Genomic DNA, 21,596 nt, shown 5'->3' on the forward strand with positions numbered 1-21,596 from the left:
TATCTACCAGGCCAATCCTTTCCTGACTTCTTTTTCTTCCTACCTTCACCTAGACACCACTGCTGATCATTTCAACCTCAGTTCTATTTGTTTATATACCACAATATGGCCAAAAAATTACAATTATGATTTCAAAAGTAAAGTTAACTTGGCTTTTCTTGCCTGATTACAAAAGAAACACACGGACATTGGGCAAATATTTAGGAAGCAAAGAGACCAATAAAGAAAATTAAAATCACCATAAACCACATTAAAAAGAAATATCCAGTATTAACATTTTGCTATCTATACCTTACTAGTTATTTTTATTCATGTATATATGCCACATGTTTTTTTAAATATAGACTGAATTGTTTATGCTGGTTTTTTTAAGTTGTGTGACTTTTTTATTCAAATGTTACTCTATAAATAATCAAGATTAAAAGTTTTTACAAGATAACAGCATTTTTGAAAATATATTACAAGTGCCTTTAATTTAATATAGAGATTTAAGTTATAACTATGATATAATTTATGTAGCAGAGATCTTTTATGAATGTTATGACCAAAATTATTACAATCTCACATTATTTTCTGTCACCCTTTAAAATTCTAATTGTGATTATATTTCTCTCTTGGTTAAAATGTTCTGCATATAGAGGTCATTTCTTATTCTAAACACTTTGGAAATTAGAACTTGACAAAATTTTGAAACGTTATGTCCTGTTTCTTTTTAGTATTGCCATTTTCTTCAGGTAGAATGTATCAATAATATTACCATAAGTCTCTATGCTAATTTTCAAGGGTACATATTTTCTTTTCATTATCCCTATGTTCCTATTTTAAAATACACATTATTATCTTAAAAAGAAAAGTCTCCACCCTAATAAAGTCATTTCAAAGCCCTCTTCCTGCACTTTAAGTGGGTACTAAAAACAAAACTAATTCAGAAAAAGGAGAGGAAAGAAGAATAAAAAAAAAACAGCCTATTTATAAGAGTTGAAAATATAAGCGGTAGAATATTTTTAGACATTGTTCTCACTTAAAAGAAAGAGAACACTAGGCCAGTAGTTTTCAAATATTTTTAGCCAGGTTTATTTTACAAAAGGAAATATTGTAAGAGAGCAGTACATAAAACACATGAGGTGGGATACTCCAGTTCAACCACAAGGGAGCAGGTCCCAGGCACACCCGACTGGATCTGTCTCACCCTATGCTAACCCTTGAACCACAACTACAACCCTCAGGGCTCTGGGTAGCGGCTATGAACAAATAGTTATCATTAAACACCTATCAGCAACATTGTATTATCAACAAACAAGTCTCAGAAACTATTGAAGAATGTGACTATATATCAAGTATAATTGTTCTGCCTTTTTTATGTTCAAAAATCACTATATGGAGTTCTATTTTTAATTACTTGAGGAACCTCCATACTGTTTTCAGTCATGTCAGAACCACTCTATATTACCACTAACAGTGTATAAAGGTTCCAATTTCTCCATATCCTAGCCAATCAACAGTTTAAAATTTTTTTATAATAGCCATCCTAATAGGTGTGCTAAGGAGTGTCCGCCTCTTTGTGGCCCCATGGACTGTAACCGGCCAGGTTCCTCTCTCTGTGGAATTTTCCAGGCAAGAATACTGGAGTGGGTTGCCATTTCCTACTCCAGGGGATCTTCCTGATCCAGGGATTGAACCCACATCTTTTGCATCTCCTGCATTGGCAGGAGGATTGTTTACCACTAGCACTACCTGGGAAGTATCCTAACAGGCATGAGGTTATAAATCACTATGGTTTTAATTGAGAAATCTCATTTTGGGTATATTCCCAATAGAGTTGAAATCAGGATCTAGAAGAGGTATCTGCAATCCCACATTCATATCCAAGTAGGACAATGAATCCAGGAAAACAACCTAAATATCCATCAACAATGAATGAATAAAATGTAGTCAGTTCAGTCACTCAATCGTGTCCCACTCTTTGTGACCCCATGGACCACAGCACGGCAGGCCTCCCTGTCCATCACCAACTCCAGGAGTTTACCCAAAATCATGTCCATTGAGGCAGTGATGCCATGCAACCATCTCATCCTCTGTCGTCCCCTTCTTCTCCTGCCTTCAATCTTTCCCAGCATTAGGGTCTTTTCAAATAAGTCAGCTCTTCACATCAGGTGGCCAAAATATTGGAGTCTCAGCTTCAACATCAGTCCTTCCAATGGACACTCAGGACTGATCTCCTTTAGAATGGGCTGGTTGGATCTGCTTGAAGTCCAAGGGACTCTCAAGAGTCTTCTCCAACACCACAGTTCAAAAACATCAATTCCTCTGTGGGAGAAGGTGAGGGTGGGATGTTTCGAAAGAACAGCATGTATATTATCTATGGTGAAACAGATCACCAGCCCAGGTGGGATGCATGAGACAAGTGCTTGGGCCTGGTGCACTGGGAAGACCCAGAGGAATTGGGTGGAGAGGGAGGTGGGAGGGGGGATCGGCATGGGGAATACGTGTAAATCTATGGCTGATTCATATCAATGTATGACAAAACCCACTGAAAAAAAAAAAGCATCAATTCTTCGGCACTCAGCTTTCTTTATAGTCCAACTCTCACATCTATACATGACTACTGGAAAAACCATAGCCTTACTAGATGGACCTTTGTTGATAATGTCTCTGCTTTTTAATATGCTATCTAGGTTGGTCATAACTTTCCTTCCAAGGAGTAAGCATCTTTTAATTTCATGGCTGTAATAACCATCTGCAGACAGTCTCTCACTATTTCCACTGTTTCCCCATCTATTTTCCATGAAGTGATGGGACCGGATGCCATGATCTTAGTTTTCTGAATGTTGAGCTTTAAGCCAGCTTTTTCACTCTCCTCTTTCACTCTCATCAAGAGGCTTTTTAGTTCCTCTTCACTTTGTGCCATAAGGGTGGTGTCATCTGTATATCTGAGGTTATTGATATTTCTCCCAGCAATCTTGATTCCAGATTGTGGTTCATCAAGACCAGCGTTTCTCATAATGTACTCTGCATATAAGTTAAGTAAGCAGGGTGACAATATACAGCCTTGATGTACTCCTTTTCCTGTTTGGAACCAGTCTGTTTTTCCATGTCCAGTTCTGACTATTGCTTCCTGACCTGCATACAGATTTCTCAAGAAATCTGGTCAGGTGGTCTGGTATTCCCATCTCTTTCAGAATTTTCCACAGTTTATTGTGATCCACACAGTCGAAGGCTTTGGCATATAAATAAAGCAAAAATAGATGGTTTTCTGGAATTCTCTTGCTTTTTTGATGATCCAATGGATATTGGCAATTTGATCTCTGGTTCCTCTGCCTCTCTAAATCCAGCTTGAACATCTGGAATTTCACAATTCACATATTGCTGAAGCCTGGCTTGGAGAATTTTGAGCATTACTTTACTAGCATGAGATGAATGCAATTGTGTGTTAGTTTGAACGTTCTTTGTCATTGCCTTTCTTTGGGATTGAAATGAAAACTAACCTTTTCCAGTCCTATGGCCACTGCTGAGTTTCCCAAATTTGCTGACATATTGAGTATAGCACTTTCACAGCATCATCTTTTAGGATTTGAAATAGCTCAACTGGTATTCCTTCACCTCCACTAGCTTTGTTCTTAGTGATGCTTCCTAAGACCCACTTGACGTCACATTCCAGGATGCCTGGCTCTAGGTGAGTGATCACACCATCGTGATTATCTGGGTCATGAAGATCTTTTCATAGAGTTTCTGCATATTCTTGCCACCTCTTAATATTTTCTGCTTCTGTCAGGTCCATACCATTTCTGTCCTTTATTGAGCCCATCTTTGCATGAAATGTTTCCTTGGTATCTCTAATTTTCTTGAAGAGATCTCTAGTCTTTCCCATTCCATTATTTTCCTCTATTTCTTTGCATTGATCACTGAGGAAGGCTTTCTTATCTCTCCTTGCTATTCTTTGGAACTCTGCATTCAAATGGGTCTATCTCTCCTTTTCTCCTTTGCTTTTTTGTGCTTCTTTTTCTTGGAGATGTAATCTATATGTGCAATAAAGTATTATTCAGCCTTAAAAAAGAGGAAATCCTACCACTTACGACAACATGGGTGAATCTACAAGATATTATATTATGTGAAATAAGCCATTCACTGAACGACAAATGCCACATGGTTCACTTACATCCATCCAAAATAGTCAAAGAAAATAGAATGGTGGTTTGCCGGGGACTTGGGGGAAGAGGAAATGGGAAATTGTTTTTCATTGGATATAACGTTTCTGGTATGCAAAGTGAGTAAGTTCTAGAAATCTGCTGTACAACATAGTACCTGTAGTTAACAGTATGGTATTCTGCATTGCAAAATATAATAAGAGGAGAGATCTCATGTAAGTGTTCTTACCAAAAAAAAAAAAGGAAATTTTTGGAGGTGATGGATATGTACAGTACCTTGGTTGTTTGATGGTATCATGCATATGTATGAACACATCAGAATATATACATTAAATGTGTGAAATATTTTTCATATCATTTATACCACAATAAAGGTTACAAATTCAACATAAAGGCCTTTCATGACATAATTCTGCTTTCATGTAAACAATATGTGCTATTTCCATATTTTTTGGAAAGAATTTAACTTTGAAATAAAAATTTTGGATAGAACTCTGTTCATTTACAAATAAAAAGCTCAAAATTTATATAAATCTTAGCATTTCCTTTCATTGTCAAATGTCTCCTGATCTGGGTAAAAATTAGCATTTTATGTTAAGAAATTTGAAATGTTGACAACTTCGGTTGACTTTTTATAGAAAAAGTCAAAAGAAAAGCCAGAATAACATCAATTGGAAAATTAGTCTAAGGCTGCTGAAGTACCTGATAAGCTCAGAGCAAAAGCAAATTATACTAAGTGAAGGATATTTTCAATTCTATTTTTTAAAGTAAAATGTCATGTATATACACCAGTATATATAAAACAGATAAGTAATAAGAACCTACTGTATAGCATAAGGAACTCTACTCAGTGCTCTGTGGTGACCTAATGGGAAGTAAATTTTTAAAAAGGGGATATATGTATACATAAAGCTGATTCATTTTACTGTACAGTAGAGAATAACACAGTATTGTAAAGCAATTATACGCCAACAAAAATTAACTTAAAAATATAAATTTTTCAAAAATGTCATGTGATAGTCCCAGTTTTCTGAGATGCAGACACCAACATAGGATTAAATGTGAGAGGAATTTTTTTAAGGAAATACTGTGAGTGGAAGAGTTAGTCAGATTGCAGTGGTAGTCTAATGCTGAGGGAGAGAGGAAGAAAGGTTGGGTGGAAGAGACATAAGCTGAGGTTGGTGTGCTGCCAGACATATCTCACAGCCACCACCAACATGTAAGTATTTCAGCCCAAACTTCGACAAATACTCTTTTTGGCTAACATTCAGAGGCCTTTCTACAACTGTCAAATAAGTCACCTATGATTCCTTTCAATGTTTCATCAAATTTAGATGCTGTAAAACTGTCTGCTAAATTTTATTCATTCCAGACATAACAAGTCTACCCACCTAAAAGTTCTTTCAAGTTGAATTTTACAAGGTAGACTTAGAGAATTTGGAAACCAAAGCACATATGATGGCCTGTCCTTATTTAATTTATTCAGTACTTCCCTTACTTGTGAGGATAAGTTCAACATCTTCCATTGTGCAATTTTTTATTTAATAATTAAAATTTTCTAAAAATTTTAAAAACTGGAGGTGTTGATTGCTCCATTCATTGAATATTTTCATTAAAAATCTCAAGCTATTTTTGAATAAATTCAACAAAAATTTGGAGTACCTGTTTCCAAAAATAGTCCAATATCATTTGGTAGGTTAAACTGACTTACAAAATAGTTCTTCAAAGGCTCAAGTATTTCTAAAGTCTGCCTGGTTATGGATAAAGGGAGAAAGTATATATTTTCTGAAGTAAGTTTTATAATTCAACATAACCTTCTTTGTTGAATTAACTTTGCAATTAACTTTGTAAGTCAATTGTCCATATATGTTTACAAATTGATAACCAAAGCTTCTATTTAGACTGGCTTCTTTTTAAAATATCAGAGCTCTGTTTGCATTCAATTGTACATCATACGTATTCTAGAAAGAATTCGTAGTACATTTCTATATCATAGGTCTCAATTTACTAAGAACATTGTTTTATCACAGAGCTCTTTCTTCATAAAATCTGTTTCATATTATCATTGCTAAACCCAATAGTTTTCTTTTAGTGAGAAAATTTATTACTGACTTATAATTACATTCAAAATATTAGCTGATTCACCTTTGACATAATAAATTCCCCAAAGTTTTACTTTGATTCCATATATTGAATGAAAAATTGAGCCATCAATAGAATGAACTGATTTTATCTTTGAATGATTTGATGACACAAATATAAAATTGGCAACACTTGACTGTTTGTGAAGTCCTGCTGATGAAGCCAATGTGTTCACATTCTTCAATTGTTTCTTGCTTGCACGAGTGAGTGCTAAGTCACTTCAGTCATGTCCGACTCTTTACGACCCAGTGGACCATAGCAGGCCAGGATCCTCTGTCCATAGGATTCTCCAGGCAAGAATACTGCAGTGGGTTGCCATGCCCTCCTCCAGGGGATCTTCCTGACCCAGGGATCGAACCGATTTCTCTTACATCTCCTGCATTGGTAGGCAGGTTCTTTACCACTAGTGTCACCTGGGAAGCCCAGTTTCTTGCTTATCTGTCTCTATTTATGATAAAATGAACTAACACTTCACTTTTCATATCTACACATGAAAAGCTTGAATAAAAAAATGAGCAAGCAATTATTTTTTGATCTAGATGAAAAAATCATGCCTTCTACTGTGATGTATAATATATTCTGAAAGTACATTTGTAAAATTATGAACTTTGGACACAGCCTTCTTCAAAAAACTACTAATTTGAAACAAATAGTACTGCTTTTTCAGTAGATTTGTCTCTTGGCTTTCAAGTGACCAAATATGGTCCCCATGTGCATCGCAATACTAATCCAAGTGTTTTAAGCAAAATACATTCTGCTCATCAATTTCTTTGAGAAATGTAAATTCTGAACAAAAATTTTTACTAAGTAAAACATGCACTTTATTTAGATCATTAATGCTGAAAATGGGTATTGGAAAACACAATACCATTAATCAAATTATATAGTAGTTTCATTGTACAATAAATGACAAAATAATTCAAATAAGAGCTTTTAATATATCCTATGTACCCTAGGACAGGAGTGTTCAGCTTCTATTTTCATAGTCTACATATTTCATGTACAGCTTCTCCATATTTTATGCACACCCAACCAATAATTTTCCTTGTTTCCCACTGACTCTGCCTACTCTGACTAATGTCCTGGTAGACTTGAGTGTCTTGAATGTTGTAGCACAAACCATGTCACAAATGACTGGAGTGACAGGCGTTGTCAGGGACATCACCACTGAATAGTCCACCACCACCTGCAGCCAGAGTTATCTGTTTCTCAGCTGCTGTTGTTGCTGTTTAGTCACTAAGTCGTGTCAGACTCTTTCATGACCCCCATGGACTGTAGACCACCAGGCTCCTCTGTGCGTGGGATTTTCCAGGCAAGAATACTGGAGTGGGTTGCCATTTCCTTCTACAACAGATTTTCCCTACCCAGAGTTTGAACCCAAGTGTCTTCTGCATTGGCAGGTAGGTTCTTTACCACTGAGCCACCTGGGAAATAAATTTAACCTCTCATGGGGAGCTCTGGAGCTGGGATGGATCTTACAAGTGTCCAAAATTGGAAGTGGATAGGACTTTTACTCCTTGCATTTATCAGGCATTAAATGAGATAATGTGGCTCTACCTGAGGACAAGTCTTGGAATTAAATGACTAGATCACAAATTTGAAGCATTTAGAGAGGAATCCAGTTGAGACCTGTCTGCTGCCAGTCACTACCAGCAGCTGGAGAGATGAGTGCTTTGGTCTGGAAGAATCAGGGTGCATAACTTGGTACCGACTACTTTTAAAAATACACCCGAGTTTATCTGAATGAAAATACTCATAACATCTCATTAAACATGAAAAACCTGGAACAAAATTAAACTGGACAGGAGTCAGTATAGCAGGTATAATTCAGTGCTATCCTAGACAAAGCAGTATATATGACCAAGTACTACCACTCTCTTCTGGTTCTCTCTCTGGAGAATCTTTGACCACGTTTTGGTTTCTATTGCTGTTTCTCCCCCTGCCTACTTCTTAAATACTCCCTGAAGATCCAATCTTTGCCACCTTATCTTATTACTCTGTATTAATCTTGTACATACTGATGACTTATTTAAAAAATTTTTGAGTGGATTTTATGTGCCAAACACTGTGCCAGTGTCTAGGGGTTAAAAGGAGATCTCATCTGTGTTGTTGTGTAGAGGTTAACACATAACCTAGGGGAGCACATAAAAGATTCATCAAGGGGCACCAAATCCAAATCATATGAAGGATTTAGCATCAGGGAAAATTTATTGTCTTAAGAGATATACAAGAAGAATTCCTATCAATGTGGGAGGATTTGGAGATTTTTCATGTAGAAAAAACAGCATGGCACATTCAAGCAGGTACAAATATTTCAGCATGGATGAGATTCACAGAGTGAAGTCACTCAGTCATGTCTGACTCTTTAAGACCCAGTGGACCATAACCTGCCAGGATCCTCTCTCCATGGGATTCTAGAGGCAAGAATACTGGAGTGGGTTGCCATTTCCATCTCCAGGGGACCTTCCCGACCCAGGGATCGAACTTGGATGTCCCGCATTGCAGGCAGATTCTTTACTGTCTGAGCCACCAGAGAATCCTCTGGTAGAAAGTCCTTTGGTAGAAAAACATGTGCCTATCTCCTCCTGCAAGAACTCCAAAACTACAACTCGCTGCTGAACAACTGTCGACAGGAGAATGTTGGATCACACCGAAAAAAGATACACCATGTCCAAGAGCAAACGAGAAGCTCCAGTAAGACAGTAGGAGGGGTGAAATCATGTTTAGAATCAAATCCCATACCTGCCAGAGACACTCGGAAGGCTCAAACAAACCTTGTGTGCACCAGGACCCAGAGACCCCACAGAGACTGAACCAGAACTGTGTTTGAGTATTTCCTGTGGAGGTATGGGTCAGCAGTGGCCTGTTGCAGGGGCAGGGGCTTTGGGTGCAGCAGACCTGGGTATGGCATAAGTCCTCTTGGAGGAGGTCGCCATTAACCCCACCAGACAGCCACCAGAACTTACACAGGACTGGGGAAACAGACTCTAAGAGGGCACAAACAGAACCTTGTGTGCACTAGGACCCAGGAGAAAGGAGGAATGACCCCTCAAGAGACTGATCCAACTTGCCCGTGAGTGTCCAGGAGTCCCTGGTGGAGGTGTGGGTTGGTGGTGGCCTGCTGCAGGGTCAGGGGCACTGAGGGTAGCAGTGTATGCCTGGGACCTTTTGAAGGAGGTCACCATTACCTTCATTACCTCCACCATAGTTTGGCCTCAGGTCAAGCAACAGGGAGGGAACACAGCACTGCCCATCAGCAGAAAATTGGATTAAAGATTTACTGAGCATGGCCTCACCCATCAAAACAATACCCAGTTTCCCCCTCAATCAGTCTCTCCCATCAGGAAACTTCCATAAGCCTCTCATCCTTATCCTTCACAGGGAAGACAGAATGAAAACCACAATTACAGAAAACTAACCAAACTGATCATATGGACCACAGCCTTGTCTATCTCAATGAAACTATGAGCCGTGCCATGTAGGGCAACCCAAGACGGACGGGTAATGGTGGAGAGTTCTGATAAAATGTGGTCCATTGGAGAAGGATATGGCAAACCACTTCAGCATTCTTGCCTTGACAACAGCATGAACAGTATGAGAAGGCAAAAAGATATGACACTGAAAGATGAACTTCCCAAATCGGTAGGTGCCTAATATGCTACTGGAGATTGGTAGAGAAATAACTGTAGAAAGAATGAAGAGATGGAGCCAAAGTAAAAACAATACCCAGCTGTGGGTGTGACTGGTGGTGGAAGTAAAGTCCGATGCTGTAAAGAGCAATTTTCAATAGAAAACTGGAATGTTAGGTCCATGAATCAGGGTAAATCGGAAGTGGTCAAACTGGAGATGGCAAGAGTGAACATCGAGATTTTAGGAATCAGTGAACTAAAATGGACTGGAATGGGTGAATTTAACTTAGGTGACCATTATATCTACTACTGTGGGCAAAACTCCCTTAGAAGAAATGGAGTAGCCATCATAGTCAACAAAAGAGTCCAAAATGCAGTACTTGGATGCAATCTCAAAAACAACAGAATGATCTTTGTTCATTTCCAAGGCAAGCCATTCAATATCACAGTAATCCAAGTCTATGCCCCGACCAGTAATGCTGAAGAAGCTGAAGTTGAATGGTTCTATGAAGACCTACAAGACCTTCTAGAACTAACACCCAGAAAAGATATCCTTTTCATAATAGGGGACTGGAATGCAAAGGTAGGAAGTCAAGAGATACCTGGAGTAAAAGGCAAATTTTGACCTTGGAGTAAAAACTGAAGCAGGGCAAATGCTAACAGAGTTTTGCCAAGAGAATGCACTGGTCATAGCAAACACTTTCTTCCAACAACACAAGAGAAGACTCTATACATGGACATCACCAGATGGTCGATACCGAAATCAGATTGATTATATTCTTTGCAGCCAAAGATGGAGAAGCTCTATACTGTCAGCAAAAACAAGACTGGGAGCTGACTGTGGCTCAGATCATGAACTCATCATTGCCAAATTCAGACTTAAATTGAAGAAAGTAGGGAAAACCACTAGACTATTCGTGTAGGACCTAAATCAAATCCCTTACAATTATACAGTGGAAGTGACAAAGAGATTAGATATGACAGAGTGCCTGAAGAAATATGGACAGAGGTTTGTGACACTGTACAGGAGGCAGTGATCAAGACCATCCACAAGAAAAAGAAATGCAAAAAGGGAAAATGGTTTTCTGAGGAAGCCTTACAAATAGCTGAGAAAAGAAGAGAAGCTAAAGGTAAAGGAGACGAGGAAAGATATACGCATTTGAATGCAGAGTTCCAAAGAATAGCAAGGAGAGATAAGAAAGCCTTCCTCAGCGAACAATGCAAAGAAATAGAGAAAAACAACAGAATGGCAAAGACTAGAGATCTCTTTAAGAAAATGAGGGATACCAAGGGTGCATTTTGTGCAAAGATGGGCACAATAAAAGACAGAAATTGTATGGACCTAACAGAAGCAGAAGATATTAAGAGGTGGCAAGAATACACAGAAGAACTATACAAAAAAGATCTTCATGAGCCAGATAATGATGATGGTGTGATAACTCACCTAGAGCCAGACATCCTAGAATGCGAAGTCAAGTGGACTTTAGGAAATATCACCATGAATAAAACTAGTGGAGGTGATGGAATTCCAGATGAGCTATTTCAAATCCTCAAAGATGATGCTGTGAAAGTGCTGTACACAATATGCCAGCAAATTTGGAAAACTCAGCAGTGGCCACAGGACTGGGAAAGGTCAGTTTTCATTCCAATCCTAAAGGAAGGCAATGTCAAAAGATGTTCAGACTACTGCACCATTGCACTCATCTCACATGCTAGAAAGTAATATTCAAAATTCTCCAAGCCAGGCTTCAATAGTAGGTGAATCATAAACTTCGAGATGTTCAAGCTGGATTTAGAAAAGGCAGAGGAACCAGAGATCAAATCGCCAACATCTGTTGGATCATCGAAAAAGCAAGAGAGTTCCAGAAAAATATCTACTTCTGCTTTACTGACTATGCCAAAGCCTTTGACTGTATGATCACAGCAAACTGTGGGAAATTTTCAAGAGATGGGAAACCAGACCACTTGACTTGCCTCCTCAGAAATCCGTATGCAGGTCAGTAAGCAACAGTTAGAACTGGAAATTGAACAACAGACTGGTTCCAAATAAGGAAAGGAGTACATCAAGTCTGCAGATTGTCACCCTGCTTATTTAACTTATATGCGGAGTACATCATGTGAAATGCCAGGCTGGATGAAGCACAAGCTTGAATCAAGATTGCTGGGAGAAATATCAATAACCTCAGATATGCAGATGACACCACCCTTATGACAGAAAGTGAAGAAGAACTAAATAGTCTCTTGATGAAAGTGAAAGAGGAGAGTGAAAAAGTTGGCTTAAAACTCAACATTCAGAAAACTAAGATCATGGCATCCAGTCCCATCACTTCATGGCAAATAGATGGGGAAACAGTGGCTGACTTCACTTTTCTGGGCTCCAAAATCACTGCAGATGGTGATTGTAGCCATGAAATTAAAAGACTCTTACTCCTTGGAAGAAAAGCTAAGACCAACCTAAATAGCATATTCAAAAGCAGAGACATTACTTTGCCAACAAAGGTCCATCTAATAAAGGTTATTGTTTTTCCAGTTGTCATGTATGGATGTCAGAGTTGGACTATAAAGAAAGCTGAGCACCGAAGAATCAATGCTTTTAATCGTGGTGTTGGAGAAGACTCTTGAGAGTTCCTTGGACTGCAGGAAGATCCAAAAAGCCTATCCTAAAGGAAATCAGTCCTGAACATTCATTGGAAGGACTGATGCTGATGCTGAAACTCCAGTGCTTTGGCCACCTGATTGGAAGAACTGACTCATTGGAAAAGTCCCTGATGTTGTGAAAGACTGGAGACAGGAGGAGAAGGGGATGACAGAGGATGAGATGGTTGAATGGACATGCGTTTGAGTAAGCTCTGGGAGTTGGTGATGGACAGGGAAGCCTGGCATGCTGCAGTCCATGGGTTCACAGAGTCAGACATGACTGAGTGACTGAACTGCTACTGACTGACATTCACAGGGATGAAATACTGAGAAATATTAGTAAAGAATAGACATACAGGAGTTTGTTACTTTATTTTGAAGGCTATGATGAAGCTCAAAAATATTCTTTAATGGAATATTATTTTTTGCATTTTGGAAAATCAAGCTGGCAACAATATGGAAAATGGTTTGGACTGGACAAAATGTAACAATTAAAGAATCTAGGAAGAAATCAAGGGGCCTAACCTAAATCAGCTCAAGTGATGTTGGAGAAAAGAGGACTTCTTTGGAAGACATTACAAAGAGACATAATATATACGAAAACTGGTGTGGTGGAGGTGATTGTTGCCAGTCACTAAATCATGTCTGATTCTCTGAGACCCCATGGACTGCTGCACACCAGACTCCCCTGTGCTTCACTGTCCTGGAGTTTGCTCAGATTTCTGTCCATTGTGTCAGTGATGATGTCTAAGCCTCTCATCATCTGCTGCTTCCTTCTCCTTTTGTCTTCAGTAGTTCTCAGCATCAGGGTCTTTCAAATGGAAAAAAAAAAAATGTATATATATATGTATATATATATATATGTATAAACTGGTGTGAAGGTGAGAAAATGGAATGCTATGACTTTAAGGCTTCTAACTATGGTAACTGGCTAGGTAATAGTGCCACTCACTAAGAAAGAAAACGTAGAAGGAGTAATTTTAACTTGTTGTATCTGAAGTGCCTGTGAGTTATTCAAGAGTGATGTGTAACAGGTAGTTGCATATATATGATTAGAGTTCAGAAAAGAAATATGGGTGGAAGACATACATTTTGGGAGGGCAGTATCATATAGTTGATGCAGAAGACATGCAAGGAGTAAGACTAACCAAGAAAAGACTATAAAGTGAGAGAAGAAAGATAAATTAATCCTAGGAGGATATCATGATTTATAAAGTAAGTAGAGGAAGAAAAGCCTTCCAAAAAAAAACTAAGCATTCATAGAGAGAGGAAACATATGGAAAGTGAAATACCATGGAACTCCAGGGATTTTATTTGCAGGGTCTGGTTTGAAGTAGTTGAGAGTGCTGAAAAAAAAATCCAATGAGGCACTGAGTTTTATAATAGAAGAATTAAGATTTGTCCATTGATTTAATATCAAAAAGAGCATTAAAAATCTTGACAAAAGTGAGCAGTCTCAGTGGGGCAGAAGCCAGACTTCAGTTGATTGAAGAGAAAGCTGAAGAGGAAACATAGTAAATATAAATATAAGACACATGTTCAGGGCTATAGGAAGAAGAGGTAGGGTACAAGAAATATAGGGTTGAGGTAGGTAGGATTTGTAGTTTCTTTTAGGATGAACATAACTTAATTATGTTTATATGAAGAGAAACTGCCAGAAAAGAGATGAAGTTACAAAACACATGAGAGGAAAATGCTACTTGGGACAAGGTCATTAAGAAGAAAGAACAGGGCACATTTGAGAGGAATATACTTACACAGGAAGGATACTGGGATGTCGAAGAAATGAAAGCTAAGGGTGGGTGCTATTGCAGGCTGAGCTGTATCCCTAAAAATATATACATGTGTGTCCAAGTCTTAAACTCTGGTACCTGTGAAAATGACCTTATTTGGAAATAGAATCTTTATCAATGTAGTCAAGTTAAATGAGACCATATTGGACTAAGGGTAATCCAATGACTGATAACCTTCTAAGATGAAAATTTGGACACTAACATACAGATACAGAGGGGAGAAGGTTGTATGGATACAAAGATTATTTTAACAAAATATAGCATTTCTGTTTGGAACTAAGTTTAGCTAATGAATTTCAACACTTTGTTGAAGTGGGAGTAATATGCAATATCTGGTTTCAAGTTTCCACTAAACCAGTGATGCTGACCATCAGAACAACTGCTTGAGACCAAATAACCAATACTCACTTCTTTTATTCCCTGGCATGGAAAACAAGGCGGAGTTGTAAGTCACAAAATTATTTGAGCATCATGTAACTGGTACTTACATCTCAGGTACCGATACTGATTAGAAAGTTTGTTTTAATGACTAGTTTAATCTTTCCTGTAAAAATCTCAAACCAGTCAATCCTAAAGGAAATGAACTCTGAATGTTTACTAGAAGGACTAATGCTGAAGCTGAAGCTCCAATACTTTGGCCATCTGATGTGAAGGGTCAACTCTTTGGAAAGACCCTGACTCTGGAAAAGATTAAGGGCAGGAGGAGAAGAGGCTGACAGAGAATGAGATGGTTGGATGGCATCACCAACTCAGTGGACATGAATTTGAGCAAATTCTGGGAGGCAGTGAAGGACCAAGGAGCCTGGTATGCTGTAGGCCATGGGATTGCAAAGAGTCGGACATGACAGCAACTGAACAACAAAATCTCATTGATTTCCATTGTAAACTATTTTTCCAGGTGTCTTTTATTCTTTATGCCTAGATGATCAGATATTCAAAACTGAGAGAATTCAAATTAATGCTTTACTCTTGTCTATCTTCAGTATTTTTTAGTCAATCACTTCATTCCCTTCAAATGATTTGTAATGCAAATGAAAGAATCTAAGAAGTCACAGTTGGATTCTGACCTCTCAAACTAATTTCATTTAAATAGCTCCAACTACAGGAAAGAGCAGAACTTCTTGCTTTTGGGGTGAAAAGAAACACAATTTGAAATGTCAGTTGCCTCAGGCAGACACATCACATTGAGCTGTATTTAAACATAGCTTAAAGCCAGCTTCACACTGAATTATAATAGAAAAGTTACTGAAGTCATCTCTTTTCATCTATAATAGAAAAAGGAAAAGAATTTTAGTATTATTTAACAAAGGAAAAATGGTTTATATATTTATAACAGTCCATTATATTTACCTTGTTTAATGATAATTTTTCTCTGAAAAAAATCTAAAAACTTGCAAAGTTACCCAATAATTGATATAATTTGGTATAATATCAGCATATGTATGAATTAGTATGATAAAAATAATTTTCACTGGCAGCAATGAAGATTCCCAGTTAATGATTATCTAAGGGAGATGTGTGTGCATGTGTGCATGTGTGTGTGTGTGTGTGTGTGTTCAGTCCTAGTAGTCTTGAGTGTCTTGAATGTTGTAGCACAAACCATATCACAAATGGCTGGAACAACAGGTGTTGTCAGGGACATCACAACTGAATATTCTACCACCACCTGCAGCCAGAGTTATCTGTCTCTCAGCTGCTATTGTTGCTGTTTAGTCACTCAGTTGTGGCAGAGTCTTTTGCGATCCCATTGACTGTAGCCCACTAGACTCCTCTGTCCCTGGGATTTTCTAGGCAAGAATACAGGAGTGGGTTGCCATTTCCTTCTCCAGGGAATCTTCCTAATCCAGCAAATAAACCTGAATGTCTCCTGCATTGGCAGGCAGATTCTTTATTGCTGAACCACTGGGGAAGCCATTATGATACATATATTACCTTATATTACTTACTAAATATTTCCTAATTCAAAAAGGAAGTCAAGACTACAAATAGAAATCATTTCAGAAATTTAAAAATGCATCAAATTAAAAATTACTATAGCCTACGGATTAAGCACAAGCTGGAATCAAGATTGCCGGGAGAAACATCAATAACTTCAGATAGGCAAATGACACCACCCTTATGGCAGAAAGCGAAGAAGAACTAAAGAGCCTCTTGATGAAAGTGAGAGAGGAGAGTGGAAAAAGTTGGCTTAAAGTTCAACATTCAGAAAACTAAGATCATGGCATCCGGTTCCATCACTTCATGGTAAATAGATGGGGAAACAGTGGAAACAGTGGCTGACTTTATTTTCATGGGCTCCCAAATCACTGCAGATGGTGATTGCAGCCATGAAATTAAGACACTTACTCCTTGGAAGGAAAGTTATGGCCAACGTAGACAGCATATTAAAAAGCAGAGATGTTACTTTGTCAACAAAGGTCTGTCTAGTCAAGGCTATGGTTTTTCCAGTGGTCATGCATGGATGTGAGAGTTGGACTATAAAGAAAGCTGAGCACCGAAGAATTGATACTTTTGAACTGTGGTGTTCCCTCCAGAGTGTTTTTGATCTCATTTATTGCATTATTCATTTTTAATTGACTGTTTTTTATTTCTTCTAGGTCCTTATTACTTATTGCTGTTGGAGGGAACCAACAGTAGAATAACAGAGACAGAAGATAGGATAAGTGAGGTAGAAGATAAAATGGTGGAAATAAATGAAGCAGAGAGGAAAAAAGAAAAAAGAATCTAAAGAAATGAGGACAACCTCAGGGACCTCTGGGACAATGTGAAACACCCCAACATTCAAATCATAGGAGTCCCAGAAAAAGACGACAAAAAGGCCATGAGAAAATACTTGAGGAGATAATAGCTGAAAACTTCCCTAAAATGGGGAAGGAAATAGCCACCCAAGTCCAAGAAGCCCAGAGAGTCCCAAACAGGATAAACCCAAGGTGAAACACCTGAAGACACATATTAATCAAATTAATAAAGATCAAACACAAAGAACAAATATTAAAAGCAGCAAGGGAGAAACAACAAATAACACACAAAGGGATTCCCATAAGGATAACAGCTGATCTATCAATAGAAACCCTCCAGGCCAGAAGGGAATGGCAGGACATACTTCAAGTAATGAAAGAGAATAACCTACAACCTAGATTACTGTACCCAGCAAGGATCTCATTCAGATATGAAGGAGAATTCAAAAGCTTTACAGAAAAACAAAAGCTGAGAGAATTCAGCACCACAAAACCAGCTCTTCAACAAATGCTAAAGGATCTTCTCTAGACAGGAAATGCAGAAAGGTTGTATAAACTCGAACCCAAAACAACAAAGTAAATGGCAACGGGACCATACCTATCAATAATTATCTTAAATGTAAATGGGTTGAATGCCCCAACCAAAAGACAAAGATTGGCTGAATGGATACAAAAACAAGACCCCTATATATGCTGTCTACAAGAGACCCACCTAAAAACAAGGGACACATACAGACTAAAAGTGAAGGGCTGGAAAAAAATATTTCACGCAAACGGAGACCAAAAGAAAGCAGGAGTCGCAATACTCATATCAGATAAAATAGACTTTCAAATAAAGGATGTGAAAAGAGACAAAGAAGGACACTACATAATGATCAAAGGATCAATCCAAGAAGAAGATATAACAATTATAAATATATATGCATCCGACAGAGGAGCACCGCAATATGTAAGGCAAACGCTAACGAGTATGAAAGAGGAAATTAATAGCAACACAATAATAGTGGGAGACTTTAATATCCCACTCACAACTATGGATAGATCAACTAAACAGAAAATTAACAAAGAAACACAAACTTTAAATGACACAATGGACCAGCTAGACCTAATTGATATCTATAGGACATTTCACCCCAAAACAATCAACTTCACCTTTTTCTCAAGTGCACACGGAACCTTCTCCAGAATAGATCACATCCTGGGCCATAAATCTGGTCTTGGTAAATTCAAAAAAATTGAAATCATTCCAGTCATCTTTTCTGACCACAGTGCAGTAAGATTAGATCTCAATTACAGGGGGAAAATTATTAAAAATTCAAACATATGGAGGCTAAATAACACACTTCTGAACTGTGGTGTTGGAAAAGACTCTTGAGAGTCCCTTGGACTGCAAGGAGATCCAACCAGTCCATCCTAAAGGAAATCAGTCCTCAGTGTTCATTGCAAGGACTGATGTTGAAGCTGAAACTCCAATATTTTGGCCACCTGATGCGAAGAGATGACTCACTTGAAAAGACCCTGATGCTGGGAAAGATTGAGGGCAGGAGAAGAAGGACAGAGGATGAGATGGTTGGATGGCATCACCAACTCAATGGACATGAGTTCAGGTAAACTCCAGGAGTTGGTGATGTACAGGGAGACCTGGCATGCTGCAGTTCATGGAGTCGCAAAGAGTTGGACATGACTGAGCGACTGAACTAACTAACTAAAGTGATACTTCATAAAAAAGTATAACTTTGAATATTTTTAGTAAAATGAACTAAAGAGATAAAAAAGAAGATAAAAATTAACAGGAAGCTCTTTAAAAATGAAAAAAGGAATGATATTAATAAATGCAGAGATTAAAGGATTAGTGAAGGAAAACACTAGGACTTTGTCTATGCATCATCCATTCTGGTGGTTTTTTAGTTTCCTTTTTCTGCCTCTGGGCATTTTCATAAGTTGTTTCCTCAAACTGCAATAATACCTGTCTCTTCTTTTCATCTAAATAACACTTACTAAATCTTTAGAGATCTCAGTTTATTTCTTCAGAGAGGTCTCTTTGACACTTATGTGGGTTAAATCCTTCTTGTATATGCATCCATGGCTCAGACAGTAAAGAATCTGCCTGCAATGCAGGAGACCTGGGTTAGATCCCTGGGTTTGGGAAGAGCCCCTCGAGAAGGAAATTGCAACTCGCTCCAGTACTCTTGCCTGGAGAATTCCATGGACAGAGGAGCCTGGCCGACTATAGTTCATGGAGTCACAAAGAGTCACACACGACGGAGTGACTGACACTTTCACTTTCATATGCATCCACACTTCCTAATTTCTTATTACACACTATTTGTTCATTGCTAGATTATAAGCATCAAAAAGGCATGGACCATATCTAAGCATCTCAACATTGAATCTCTAGTGCCCAATATTGTGATCTTCATATAATGAGAGCTTGAACATTTGTGTTAAATGAATGCATAAGTAAATAAATGAATAAAAGAAGTCTTGGGAGAAAATACAATCAAGTATACAATTTTCCAGAAATTTTAATTCATGAATAAAAAAGAACTACAAACACACAAAATTAAGGATGGGAAAAGGAAAGAACAGATATTAAGGAGACTTTAAAGAGCCATACAGGCATCAAGGAAACCTCTCTGAAGAAATGTTTTAACTGAGACCTCTAAAGATTTGGTAAGTGTTATTTGGGTGAAAAGAAGAGGCGGTTTGAGGAAATGGTTTATGATAGTGCCCTGAGGCAGAAAAAGGAACAACAACAACAACAACAAAAAAAACATTACTGTGGATAAAAAAGTCCTCTTTGGTGCACTACAGACATTTCCTTTAAACTCAATAGCAAAGCAAGAAAGCCTGTTAGAAACAGTTATTAAACACTGACTAAAAATGTCCACCCAGTACAATAAATAAGAAACCAAAATATGATTCATAGCTATTGTACACAAAGGGTCAAATTATTTTTATTTTCAAATGATACTCTTATCCAATTAAAAAATAGAAGAGAAGAAATGTAAAAAGAAACGATTAAAACTAACAAGATAGTTTGTAAGACATCTGGTTTCAAAAAAAATGCACATGGTTTCATGTTAGTCTCATCTTACTGACAGAGACGCTATTAGCCAGGATTGCCTGGGACATGGTAGTATTTGCGCAGCCTTGCCCTCCCCGCAACACTTTTCCCCACCAGAGCCAATGCTGTGCCCAGACCTGCCTTGTGGTTCTTATTATAACTGTAAGATACACCCCAGCAACAGCAATCAGGGAACTTGGAAAAGACAAGGTTTATTACTCACAGTTCTTGGAGAGTACACGGCACACACCTGAGGATCCACACAAGGAAGCTGTGGGTAGAAAGAGAGGGAGAAAGTGTACATCTGGGATTCTGCCTTTATTGGGGTTGAGGATGGGTTCTCTAGTGGTTTATGGGTTGACTGTTCATAAGATTTATAACATAAGAGCAGGAATTAGGGTGCAGAAAGGGAAAAGTGGTGACATTGTTTTGCTAGCACCTGTGTCATACAGCTGACAGTAAGTTGATTTGAGGTGATGCCTTTGAAATGGACGCCATAACAATCAAAAGTTCAATGTCAGGAGGTTACATTACAAAAAAAAAAAAACCTTATTGTCAGGCACTTCTACTACACATTTATAGTAAAATACTAATATTTAAGAAGATATATATCTGGGGACTTCCCTGGTGGTAGAGCAGATGACCCCTGGTGCAGGAAGATTCCACATGCTGCAGAGCAGCTAAGCCCACGCACCCTAACGACTGAGCCCTAGAGCCTGCGAGCTGCAACTGCTGAAGCCAGTGCACTTAGAGCCTGTGCTCTGCAACAAGAGAAGCCATCGCAATGAGGACATCACCGCATCACAATGAAGAGGAGCCCCTACTCACCGCAACCAGAGAAAGTCCACAAGCAGTGAGACTCAGTCCACAAGACTCAGTGCAACCAAAAATAATGAATAATTTTAAAAAGAAGAAGATATGTAAATGCTCATGAGTATCTCTGAGTGGTAGAATTACAGATGATTTTCCTTTTCTATATACCTTTCCTTTGATAGAAACTAATATTATAATCAAGTTATAAATGTATAACATACTTATAAATGTACCTACTTGCCAAAAAGAGCCTATATAATTATATTGATAAATGTCAGTTATTATACAGTATAAAATAGCCTCAAGTTTCAATATAATTGTGTTTTCCTGCAAAATGAACAATCCCTCTCTCCAATAATTGGAAACGTACTTACTTCATCTCTACCTATATAAGCAGAACCGTCCAGTGACACTTGCCTGGCTTCATCTTCTATCCCTTAATTTAATTTTCAATGTGGAGAAACATGTTAATCATGAGAGTTACCTGAGAAAAAAGCAAATAACCAAGTTTAAGTCAATAGCCTTAGCACTATGTGTAATAAGTTAGGGGTCTTCCACTATTTTAAAGTACTTCAGCTTTACAAATGGCTCTCTTTTCCTTCTTTGATACTCAAAGACCTTTTTTCACTTCA

Source organism: Cervus elaphus, chromosome 20, assembly GCF_910594005.1.
Source record: "Cervus elaphus chromosome 20, mCerEla1.1, whole genome shotgun sequence".
Classification (NCBI taxonomy): domain Eukaryota; kingdom Metazoa; phylum Chordata; class Mammalia; order Artiodactyla; family Cervidae; genus Cervus; species Cervus elaphus.